Source organism: Panulirus ornatus, chromosome 25 (assembly GCF_036320965.1).
Source record: "Panulirus ornatus isolate Po-2019 chromosome 25, ASM3632096v1, whole genome shotgun sequence".
Taxonomy (NCBI): Eukaryota; Metazoa; Arthropoda; class Malacostraca; order Decapoda; family Palinuridae; genus Panulirus; species Panulirus ornatus.
The window spans coordinates 6,554,569-6,566,702 of record NC_092248.1 but is presented as its reverse complement, the minus strand read 5'-3'; the positions used below and the strand labels follow the sequence as shown (position 1 = coordinate 6,566,702).

At 42.9% G+C, this 12,134-nt stretch overlaps 1 protein-coding gene across 3 annotated transcripts in view; it reads right to left on the bottom strand.

The window, feature by feature from the left end:
- Nucleotides 1–12,134, bottom strand: part of LOC139757216 (growth hormone secretagogue receptor type 1-like) — a 247,583-nt gene that overhangs the window by 110,287 nt on the left and 125,162 nt on the right. The gene's annotated exons all lie outside the window — the stretch shown is intronic.

Genomic DNA, 12,134 nt, shown 5'->3' with positions numbered 1-12,134 from the left:
AAAAAAAACCAAACGGAGCGTGGGTAAACATTCCATATAAACAACTCTGGTCATGTACATGTATATAACGTGATTTTGCGACACAGAAATGCAAAACGGAACATCTTTGGTAGAGATGAAAAATTACCTTCGCATCAAAGTTCTATTTAAACATGAGGTTCGAGGTGTCCTCTCCTATTCACGTGTTATTGTACATGAATTCAACAGATGTAAAATGGAGAAGACATTTTCCTCGTGAATGGTGAATGTGTCAGTGTACACAGTGTGAAATGGACAGAAACGAACGGTGGGTTTTTAATGGACAGAAACGAACGGTGGTTTTAATGGACAGAAACGAACGGTGCTTTTTAATGGACAGAAACGAACAGTGGTTTTAATGGACAGAAACGAACAGTGGTTTTAATGGACAGAAATGAACGGTGGTTTTTAATGGACACAAACGAACGGTGGTTTTAATGGACAGAAACGAACGGTGGTTTTAATGGACAGAAACGAACGGTGGTTTTAATGGACAGAAGCGAACGGTGGTTTTAATGGACGGAAACGAAAGGTAGTTTTAATGGACGGAAACGAAAGGTGGTCTTAATGGACAGAAAAGAACGGTGGTTTTTAATAGACCTCAGACTGGCGGACGTCATTGCGCACTCCTGAAGATTTAGAATTTCATCACTGAGATATTCATTTTCTATTTTTTCTTTTCGACCTCTTAAAGTGAAATTCTTTGAGGAAAAAAAGTACGACCCATTTTCTGTGAAGCGAGGAAGTCTCTGTCTAACCTTGTTAGCGTGACGGCACGATCCTTTGAGCTCGATGGTAGGACCTTTGAGCGCGACGGTACGACTTTTAAGCCCAAAGGTATGATCCTTGAGCACGCCAGTATACGACCTTTGAGCTCGAAGGTACGACCTTTAAGCGCGAGGGTATGATCCTTGAGTAAGACGGTACGACCTTTGAGCGCGAGGGTATGATCCTTGAGTAAGACGGTACGACCTTTGAGAGCGACGGGGTGATCCTTGAGCATGACGGTACGACCTTTGAGAGCTAAAGAGTCCCACGACCACGCTCAAGGGACGTACTGTTGCACAGAAGGCCTGTGCCACAGTGCTCAAGGGTCACACCATCGTGCTCGAGGGTCGTACAGTCGTGCTCAAGTGTCGTACCATCGTGCTCAAGTGTCGTACAGTCGTGCACAAGTGTCGTACAGTCGTGCTTAAGGGTCGTACCATCGTGCACAAGTGTCGTACAGTCGTGCTCAAGTGTCGCACCTTCGTGCTCAAGGGTCGTACATCTGTGCTCAAGTGTCGTACCATCGTGCTCAAGGGTCGTACAGTCGTGCTCAAGTGTCGTACCATCGTGCTCAAGTGTCGTAGAGTCGTGCTCAAGTGTCGTACCATCGTGCTCAAGTGTCGCACAGTCGTGCTCAAGTGTCGCACCTTCGTGCTCAGGTGTTGTACCATCATGCTCAAGTGTCGTACAGTCGTGCTCAAGGGTCGTACATCTGTGCTCAAGGGGGGTGAATATACCTCCCAGAGCAATCCACAACAACCAGGCCGAAGCCACAAACGACCCCATCACCGTCAAAATAGATCCAAGGTATTAATCATGGCGGACGTCCAGATATGTGACTAGTTCTAATCTGATTGTGAAAATAACGTTTATTTACTCCTATATTGAGAGAGACTGGGAGGCTATATGCTTGATATATACATATATATATCTTTCTTTCTTTTAAACTATTCGCCATTTCCCGCGTTAGCGAGGTAGCGTTAAGAACAGAGGACTGGGCCTTTTTTGGAATATCCTCACCTGGCCCCCTCTGTTCCTTCTTTTGGAAAATTAAAAAAAAACGAGAGGGGAGGATTTCCAGCCCCCCGCTCCCTCCCCTTTTAGTCGCCTTCTACGACACGCAGGGAATACGTGGGAAGTATTCTTAATCCCCTATCCCCAGGGATAATATATATATATATATATATATATATATATATATATATAATCTGAAGGCTTGGATAACTTTGTTGACATGAGGCCAGTCAGAGAGCATATCTGTCGGTGAACAGACGAGGCCCCTGATGAAGCATTTTAACCGAATGATTTTACCGTGAAGGCAATCGCTGGGATAAACAATGCGTTGCCACTCAAGGGAGGATTTTTACCTTCTTCCTCTTCGCAGGTTTAGGTTGTCTGTCACTTAAGAAGACTTAGTAATGGGCCAATGACATGAGGGGGGACACTCAGAGAGGATTGAGATAGAAAAAAAAAGAAAAAAGGCTGAATGAGGCCGTCCACTCAGCGAGCATCAAAATAATGACAGTCGACGGGGTAGGAGGGCCATTTATAGAGCATCGTCTCGACCCAAACACGAAGCCTTGGGGTCACCCGGATGTAGAGAGAGAGAGAGAGAGAGAGAGAGAGAGAGAGAGAGAGAGAGAGAGAGAGAGAGAGAGAGAGAGAGAGAGAAGGTCACATTAACGATATCAGGCGAGCTGTAATTCAACTAAGTTACATCAGAGTACAAGTTGCAACATCGCTGTATCTCCCTAGCCTTAGTGATGCTGATGACCTGATCTATACCTCGCTGAATACAGTTTACCTTCCCCTCTGTACCATATGCTGTAGCCTCGCTGAATACAGTTAATCTTCCCCTCTGTACCATATGCTGTAGCCTCGCTCAATACAGTTTACCTTCCCCTCTGTACCATATGCTGTAGCCTCGCTGAATACAGTTTACCTTCCCCTCTGTACCATATGCTGTAGCCTCGCTGAATACAGTTGACCTTCCCCTCTGTATCATATGCTGTAGCCTCGCTCAATACAGTTTACCTTCCCCTCTGTACCATATGCTGTAGCATCGCTGAATACAGTTGACCTTCCCCTCTGTATCATATGCTGTTAGCCATGGAGGTCCACATCGAGGTCAGGATTGAACTCAGTCATAAAGAGGATGAGAGACAGAGAGAACAATATGAGACGAGGAAGAATTGTATCTTGAGGGATTTTGGGAGAAAATGGGAAACCTACCTACATTTGAGGAAACGTTCTTATCTGTTAGGAAAACCATGTGTGTGTGTGTGTGTGTGTGTGTGTGTGTGTGTGTGGGGAGGTGGGTGGGGTGATGCCATGTGGTGGGGTTCATGAGTTCCAAAGCTCAGCGATGTAAGGAAAGAAGCAGACGTCACAAAGGCCAATTCTCTAGTTAAGGTGTACACGGCACCTACCCCCACCCACCTCTCTCTCTCTCTCTCTCTCTCTCTCTCTGTTTTTCAATGGGCCTCTTACACCTGGCGAGTCTTATACACACACACACACACACACACAAACACACACACACACACAGGAGAGGAGGTGGAGAAGGAGGAGGAGGAAGGAGACGGTCTGGGGAGAAGGAGGAGAAGCAGGAAGAGGAGGAGGAGGAAGGAGACGGTCTGGGGAAGGAGGAGGAGGAGGAGGAGGAAGGAGACGGGGTAGAGAACATAGCTTCCTGCGGTGTCCTACACACGGGATGATGACAGGGAAGAGGGAAGTCAGCTGCTGGCACAGCCTGCTGGTGAGACAATAAGCAGGGAATCATACTGAAGCAAGACGAAGGACCAGGAAAATGATGATGAAGAACAGGAGGAAGAAGGAAGAAGAAGAAGAAGAAGGAAGATAAAGAAGAAGAAGAAGAAGGAAGATAAAGAAGAAGAAGAAGAAGAAGGAAGATAAAGAAGAAGAAGAAGAAGAAGAAGAGGAAGAAGGAAGATAAAGAAGAAGAAGAAGAAGAAGAAGAAGAAGAAGAAAGATAAAGAAGAAGAAGAAGAAGAAGAAAGGTATGATAATAATAAATATAATAACAATGATAATAATAATAATAATAATAACAACGATAATAATAATAATAATAATAATAATAATAATGATAATAATGATAATAATAATAATGATAATGATAATAATAGTAATAATAGTAATAATAATAATAATAATAATAATAATAATAATAATAATAATAATAACGATAATAAAAACACCATCAGATCCTGATAACTGAAATTTCGTTTCATGAATAATATCAAAGTGAATCAAAATGATCGTGTGTCACAATGTGCAAGAGAGAAATATTCACAGAAACATATATGACTCAATATCACTAAATATTCACACATTATGATCTTTCCTTTCAATTGGCTACGTAAACATGGCATGTGTTTATACTGAGAGAAAAAAATATATCATTCCATGTGTGGATTATGATAATGACCTTCATCCTAGGAAAAGTTATTCTCAAAAATCTCTTTTCCAAGACTATTATTCTAATTGAAAACAAAAAAAAAACATTGAAATGATGAAAGATATTTTGATGAGTAAGATATACCATTAATTCTTTTGTATAGTACTCAAGAGAATCTTTAAATGATGTGTTATCATATCCAATATCTATTCTCTGTAATAACTCTCAAAAAGACGTTGTATTCATCAATATTGTCTTGCAGTAAATACACACACACACACACATAATACAGTGGGATATCATGGGGTACAGCATGGCGCTAACCAAGAGAATAACATGACCTTAAAACACTTGAAGGGTTATATCTGAAACACGAAGGGACTTTCCCCTTGACTTACGCCAACAACAGATCTTTCACAACTCCATCACTTTTAACCACCTTTTTTCAGATTATCCCAAAAGAATTCCGGTAAAGCATTCTTAAGGGAAGGGAAAAATAGTTTCCAAATTATCTCTCGCGTGATACGTATAGATACAAGAATATTTCTAAGAGTCCACGGGGAAAATGAAACACGATAAATTCCCAAGTGCACTTTCGTGTTATAATCACATCATCAGGGGAGACACAAGAGAGAAATATAATAGTCAGTTGATATACATCGAAGAGACGAAGCTAGGACGCCATTTGGTAAACATGCGATTATCCAAGAACCTGTCTTGGACAATCGCATGTGATCCTTTCCAACACAGATACAAGAATATACATATCATCACCAACCCACGTAAGTTCGATTGAATCTGTTTTCACATACGTCCATGACCACGTCCATCACCCGGCACATAAGCTGAGGAGGAGGAATTTCAAACTGGAAGAAAATTCGAAAGTGTGTTGAAAGACTGGGAAATTACTTTTCTAATGACACAAGTTTTGAAATTATCAACTCTGGGATTTTATACGGTGTGGAGAGAGAGAGAGAGAGAGAGAGAGAGAGAGAGAGAGAGAGAGAGAGAGAGAGAGAGAGAGAGAGAGAGAGATGGTGGTGGTGGTGAGGAGGAGGAGGAGGGAGCGCAGGGGGAGGGAAGAAGGTGTGTGTGTTTGCATGGAGGGTGGTGCAGGAGGAAGGTGGGGGGGATATATATGGGGTGGAGGAAAGGCTTGGCTTCTCCTCAGCTAAGAGCCTCCTCAGTGTATACCACCCCCCTCACTTTAGTGGCTTGGAGTGGGGTTGTCGCTGATGTAGGGCGGAAATATGGTTATGGGAGGGAAGGGGGCCGTCGGGATGGGGTGGGTGTGAAAGAGAGAGGTGGTGGGAAACGGGGAGGGGGTTGTGGGGGGTTGGCATGCATGCCGGTGTTGCTGGCGGCAGAACAAAGGCAGGGGATGTGGGTACGGGATCCCAGGGTCTCATACACAGACCCAGCGACTGATGGCTGATAAAAGTGATGGCTAGCGTGGTGAAGTGATTCACTCTCGTGTGTGACAGAATGGATATAGGAAGCATTGCCGTATATATATATATATATATATATATATATATATATATATATATATATATATATATATATATATTCCTTTCTTGCCACAGGAAATGAAACAGTAAGTTCCCGAGTGCACTTTCGTGTAATGATCACATCATCAAAAGAGATACAAAAAAAGAAATATAAGTCAGTTAATTATTATCTATTTCATTGTACTTTGTCGCGGTCTCCTGCGTTAACGAGGTAGCGCAAGGAAACAGACGAAAGAATGGCCCAACCCACCTACATACACATGTATACACGTCCACACACGCATATATACATACCTATACATTTCAACGTATACAAATGTATACATACACATACACACACACACACATATATATATATATATATATATATATATATATATATATATATATATATATATATATATATATATATATATAATACAAGCATACACACACATATACACATACATAACTCATTCACACACAACAAACATCGTAAATACAATGAATATCCAGAGGAGAAAGCGCGCGAAAGGATCGTCTTTTTCAGCATTTCCTAGAAGACCCCGAGCCATTGATTTCGTAATGGCTCACTCCCTAAGTCTGGCCGAGACAGATTGCGACCTCCACCACACCATTCAGTATCGACCCGGTGGCGCTCCAGTGAGAGTGAAATGATGGTGGCTGAGCTTCGTTATGAATTACATGTGTTAATCACTGATGTCATCCCATGGCGTTCTGACTGCATTATCCTGGATATTAATGCTTCTATGATAATAATAATAATAATAATAATAATAATAATAATAATAACGATAATGATAATAATAATTACTATTAATAATGATAATAATGATGATAGTAATATCAATAACAATAATTATAATAATAATAATAATAAATAATAATAATAATAATAATGATAATAATAATAATGATAAATTATAATAATAATAACAATTTATCACATCAACCATCACCCACTCCCTATCACCAGCAGCCTCCAAAACAAACGAGTCTCACATACAGATCTCTCTCTCTCTCTCCCTCCCTCACCTCTCTCTCTCCCTCTCTCACTCTCTCTCTCTCCCTCTCTCACTCTCTCTCTCTCTCTCTCTCTCTCTCTCTCCCTCAACACACGGCGACGGCGATGATGCAGATCCAGCCTCCGCAAAGTGTCATCATAGTTTGAACGTAAGAGTCGATGTGGCAATGCCACCGCGCCCTCAATCCGCGCGCGCCCGCGCCCGCCCGCGCGCGCCTCCCCCCCTCAGTGTGTCATGGCAGACGAGTCACCCACTGCCCTATTTATCCAGCATGGAAATTGGTCTGGACGTGTCCATCGGCCCAATTTGCCATGCAGATCGCTCTCTCACGACATCCAAATCTCATTTCGTTTGGGAGGGAGAGAGAGAGAGAGTGAGGGGGAGGAAATGGCAAATGGGGGAAGAGATAGGGGCGACCTGGTAAGGGAGGGGGAGGGAAAGAGGGGGAGGAAATGGCAGATGGGGGAAGAGATAGAGGCGACCTGGTAAAATGACCTGAGGTCAAGTAAGGTTACATCTATGGGTGTAAACATGGGAGAGGGAGGGTTAAAGATATGGGTGTAGTGTTGAATGGAAGTGATGGGGTGTAAATGGTGAGTGGGGTGATTAGGGCATCGGCATGACGCTGAATGGGGGAGGCAAACTAGTGGTTACGAATTGAAATGGGAGGGAAATAGCACAGGTATAATGGCTAATGGGGCCCTGAGTTATAGACATACTAGCAAATGTGAGGGATATAACATGGGGGTAATGGTGAATGCATGTGATCCAGCGTGTGGTGTAATAGTTAATGGGTTAACCTAATGGCAGGTTATTGAAGGAAAAAAGAAATCATGGTGACACTGTGAGCTCATGGAAGTACGTGAATCCATTATTTTCCAATAGAATTTGGGTCATCTGAGGAATATATATATATATATATATATATATATATATATATATATATATATATATATATATATATATATATATATATATATCTTTCTTTTTCTTTCATACTATTCGTGGGAAGTATTCTTTCTCCCCTATCCACAGGGATAATATATATATATATATATATATATATATATATATATATATATATATATATATATATATATATAAACTGTCCTATGTATTTTCTTATTTAAATGCTCACAATCGACCAGCATCCATTACCACCTCACCATATGCAACACTGGATGTCCCCCGTGGCATGAACAGTGGGTTATGGGATCATTTATCCCAGCGCTGGATCACGTAGTTCCTGCTGCGGTCAATGGATGGTCGCCAGATTAATCAGCGCTGGGAAGGTGAGGGAGGGAGAGAGAGAGAGAGAGAGAGAGAGAGAGAGAGAGAGAGAGAGAGAGAGAGAGAGAGAGAGAGCAAACTCCCTACTCACGCGTGTGGGTGAAGTTAATCATGGATCAACGGAAGGGAATAATATTCATCATGTCCGACTCTCTCTCTCTCTCTCTCTCTCTCTCTCTCTCTCTCTCTCTCTCTCCTTAACTACTAAACAGGGCAATTAGGGGCAGTGTCTTGGCTTGACCGACCTGCTGCAGGAGACAAGCGGCTGCAAAGAGTGAGGAGGCATTGCATTACCGTATGCGGGTGCCAGTGTCGCGCACTTATTGATTCTCTCTCTCTCTCTCTCTCTCTCTCTCTCTCTCTCTCTCTCTCTCTCTCTCTCTCACTAGGCGAGATGCTGACGTCACAAGTCACTTCTACGTCAATTTCGGTATCAATCTGTGTGTGTGTGTGTGTGTGTGTATGTGTGTGTGTGTGTGTGCACCCTCCCCTCCTTCCTCTCGCTCGGGGTCTCGTCGTTAGTGCGTCCTCGCGGAGATGTCCTCGTTAAAAAGGCGTCCTCGTCACGTCGTTGTCAGGGGCGTCCTCGTCTCATATTCATAATGACTCAAAGGTCGTTTGGCGAAGCTGATAATATCGTTCAATAGATTCTCTTTCTCATGGCACAACATCTTTTGAACGAGGCAAGGAAGGAAGAAAGAAGAAAAAAAAATCATTATCAATTTTGGAACTTCAAAATAAGACATTTTCAACTTTATCTCCCCCACACCCTCCACCCATCTTCCCGCTCGTCAAAGGCTGACAGACGACCAATTAGGTGGTTAGGGATATTTAAGAATAGCTCATTATGACGGAATTCTGTCAGGTCCATTATTCTTTTACTCTTGCAACTCCTTGGGCGAATAGAGTCAAAATAAGAAAATAAAAACCCATCCTCGTGTCTTTTGACATGACGCTTCCTCCTCCTCCTCCTCCTCCTACTTCTCCTCCTCCTCCTGTCTCATCTTAACATGAAAATCCCAGGCTGATTTTCATGCGAATGCTAAACGAATTTAATCTTCAAAGTCATCCCTTAGCGTACGCTACTTGATCTCTTAAATTGAATCAAGAGGCGAGGCTGCAACACGCTGTGATGTGCCTCCAACCTTGAGATGGACCTGTGATCCAAAAAAAGATAAACATTACTCCAGTCATTTCCATCGCTCTTCCACACCCTCTGGTCGCCCCGTCCCATCATTACCACCACGGCGGGAATGAACACCAGGAATTCTGGGTTTTTACTCTCCTCTCCCATCTGCACATAACTGATATGAGAGACGTAAGGTGAATACTACAGTCCTACAACCCGTAGACCATCTTTTCATTACGGACCTTCGGATGTCTTCCCCATGGGTCACCTCTCTCTCTGTAATCGAAGTCTTGTGTCCTGTGGCTTTCCCAATTGTGTCACCTCCCTCTCTGTGATCGAAGTCTTCTGTCTTGTGGCTTTCCCAGTGTACTCTCGAGTCGAGTCTTCTGTTATCAGGTCTACGGCATTGTCAGTGTATCTATCTATCTAATCTATCTAACCTATCTATCTATCTAGGTGTATAATGCGATGTTACACTACTTTAGGATGAAACTGGCAGCCAAAATAAACATCTTCAAAGGGATGTTGTGGCAGTCTGCGCCTTGTATTCCTTTTCTACGTGTCTCGGGCAACGGTGGCTCGTAAGCAGCTCTACGCTGGTTGGATGAATCTTTTAAAGACCTGGTGTTATTAGGTGAAGAAAGTACAGTCAGGTCAGTGGTCAGACCACCATACCCATGGGTCGTACTCTTTTGCTCAGAGGAAGTAAAGTCGTGCTCAAGGGTCGTGCCGTCATGTTCAAGGGTCGTACCGTCGTGCTCAAGGGTCATACCGTCGTGCTCAAGGGTCGTACCGTCGTGCTCAAGGGTCGTACCGTCGTGCTCAAGAGGTTATACAATAACTCACTACGGCGGCAAACAACACGGGCCAATAACACAGCCTGAAGTCACTTCCTTAAGGTTCATGGTAGCCCAGATCATTTAAGGAATCTGACCCTAATCTACCACCTGACCAATCACCGACCACCTTCCTCATGAAATCTCAACCAATCACAACACATTCCCCGAAAATCCGGCCAATCACACATCACGTTTTCCCCTGAAATTCACCATCTACTTCCTGAAATCACAGGCCCTGAATCCTTAATTAAATAGAGTACTCATATTCATCTTTCTTATATTAATATATATTTTTTTTGCCATTCTGTTGATCGTCTTAATATTGACATTGTACCTTGGGGGGGGGGGGGGGGGATGGGAGATATATGACGTCCTACAATGAATTCGTAATTGAGAGAGAGAGAGAGAGAGAGAGAGAGAGAGAGAGAGAGAGAGAGAGAGAGAGAGAGAGAGAATCACTTTCTTTTACCAACTGTGGCGACGAACGTGTTCCCCCAAGACCTTACATGTGGGCGTGCTATTAACCAAGCACCCTCACACCCTCCTCCCTTCTCCAACAAGCTTCCCAAACCTGGTTTCGTATTGCCTTGACCTTCCTCAACTCAGACTCTAGCATCCAGAGTTTCTGTGGTAATTACACACACACACACACACACACACACACACACAGAGGACGAAACGCCTTCCCCAAATTTTCAAGCTAAAATGGGAAGGGGCCTCCTACCTTCCCAATTATCTTGCTATCTTCCGATATTGGGGAAAATAGAGGGAGCGAGTGACATTGCAATATGAAAGCAGAAGAGATGGATTGGGTGAATGGGGGAGAAAGAACGTTGAGCAACAATGTGTTTATTCAGGATTTTAAAAGCAAATTTGATGGATGATAATTTGCGATAGACAATGAATAATCATATACGGTAATACAGCAGTTTTTGACGATGTTCGATAAGATACTATAAGATGGAGAATGACAGTACTTAGAATTAAATACTATTGGCCCAATTCATATGGATAGTATGTATAACTGTACAGCATTACTGTTCGTTCCCACAACTAGTGTGTATACATATATATTCATATATCTCTATCTATATGCAACTTCTGTACGTATGCAACAATGCTGTGCCCAAACACACATATATAAAAATACTGATTACAAAATAACAAGTGTATCTATGCCTATGTCTTACATATTAAAAATATATATATAACGGAACATCACACACAAAACCAACTTCTACACACATCTAACTAATATGGGCCTAACACCAGCTCATTCCCACTACACTGAAGACCTAACATCCACATATGTACGTACAATAAGCAATAAATTCCTAACCTACACGATTGGCAACAGAGGCCATACACTCTTTTTCGCAGCTGAGGATCACATGTGAGGGATTCAATCGGCCTCACTGCCCGTGGAATCCTTTTCCTCTGAGGTTAAAAGAGGGTTGAGAAATAGAAATCCAACAGTGAGAGGTGGCTCCTTTAATCGTTTATACTGCAGAGAACGACAAAGGGGGGGAAGCAATAATCGTGAAATAAAAAGGATAGGATGGTGTGCAAATCATTTTCAAGGGCGGGGAAGAGAGAGAGAGAGAGAGAGAGAGAGAGAGAGAGAGAGAGAGAGAGAGAGAGTCATACCAACGGCATCCAATGTCTCTTCTTTTTTTTTTCCAGTGGCATCAAGCACTTAGTTCCTCTTCGCCATTCATTCTCTCTCTCTCTCTCTCTCTCTCTCTCTCTCTCTCTCTCTCTCTCTCTCTCTCTCTCTCTTCTCTCTCTCTCTCAATTTTCGTGACGACAGACCACCGTAAACTCCTCTTCCGTCACAATCAAGGATAAGGGGTAGGTTGTGAGGTCCATCATAGCGTCGTCTGGTGGTCCCCAACACGTCTATGAACACCATGACACACTGTTCCTCCTCTTTATGCCAAAGGCTCGCAAACCCTTCAACAGATGGGGAAGAAAACAGGGACTTTCAGATCAATATGGACATCGGTCTGACCATGGCTTCAGTGCCCTGAAAGTCTTCAGTCCTCCATCAAGTAATGTGATAACATAATCGCAAAATGACAGCTACAGTGAAAAATGTCTATAATGATAAGCAACGCACTTGCATTTAAATGT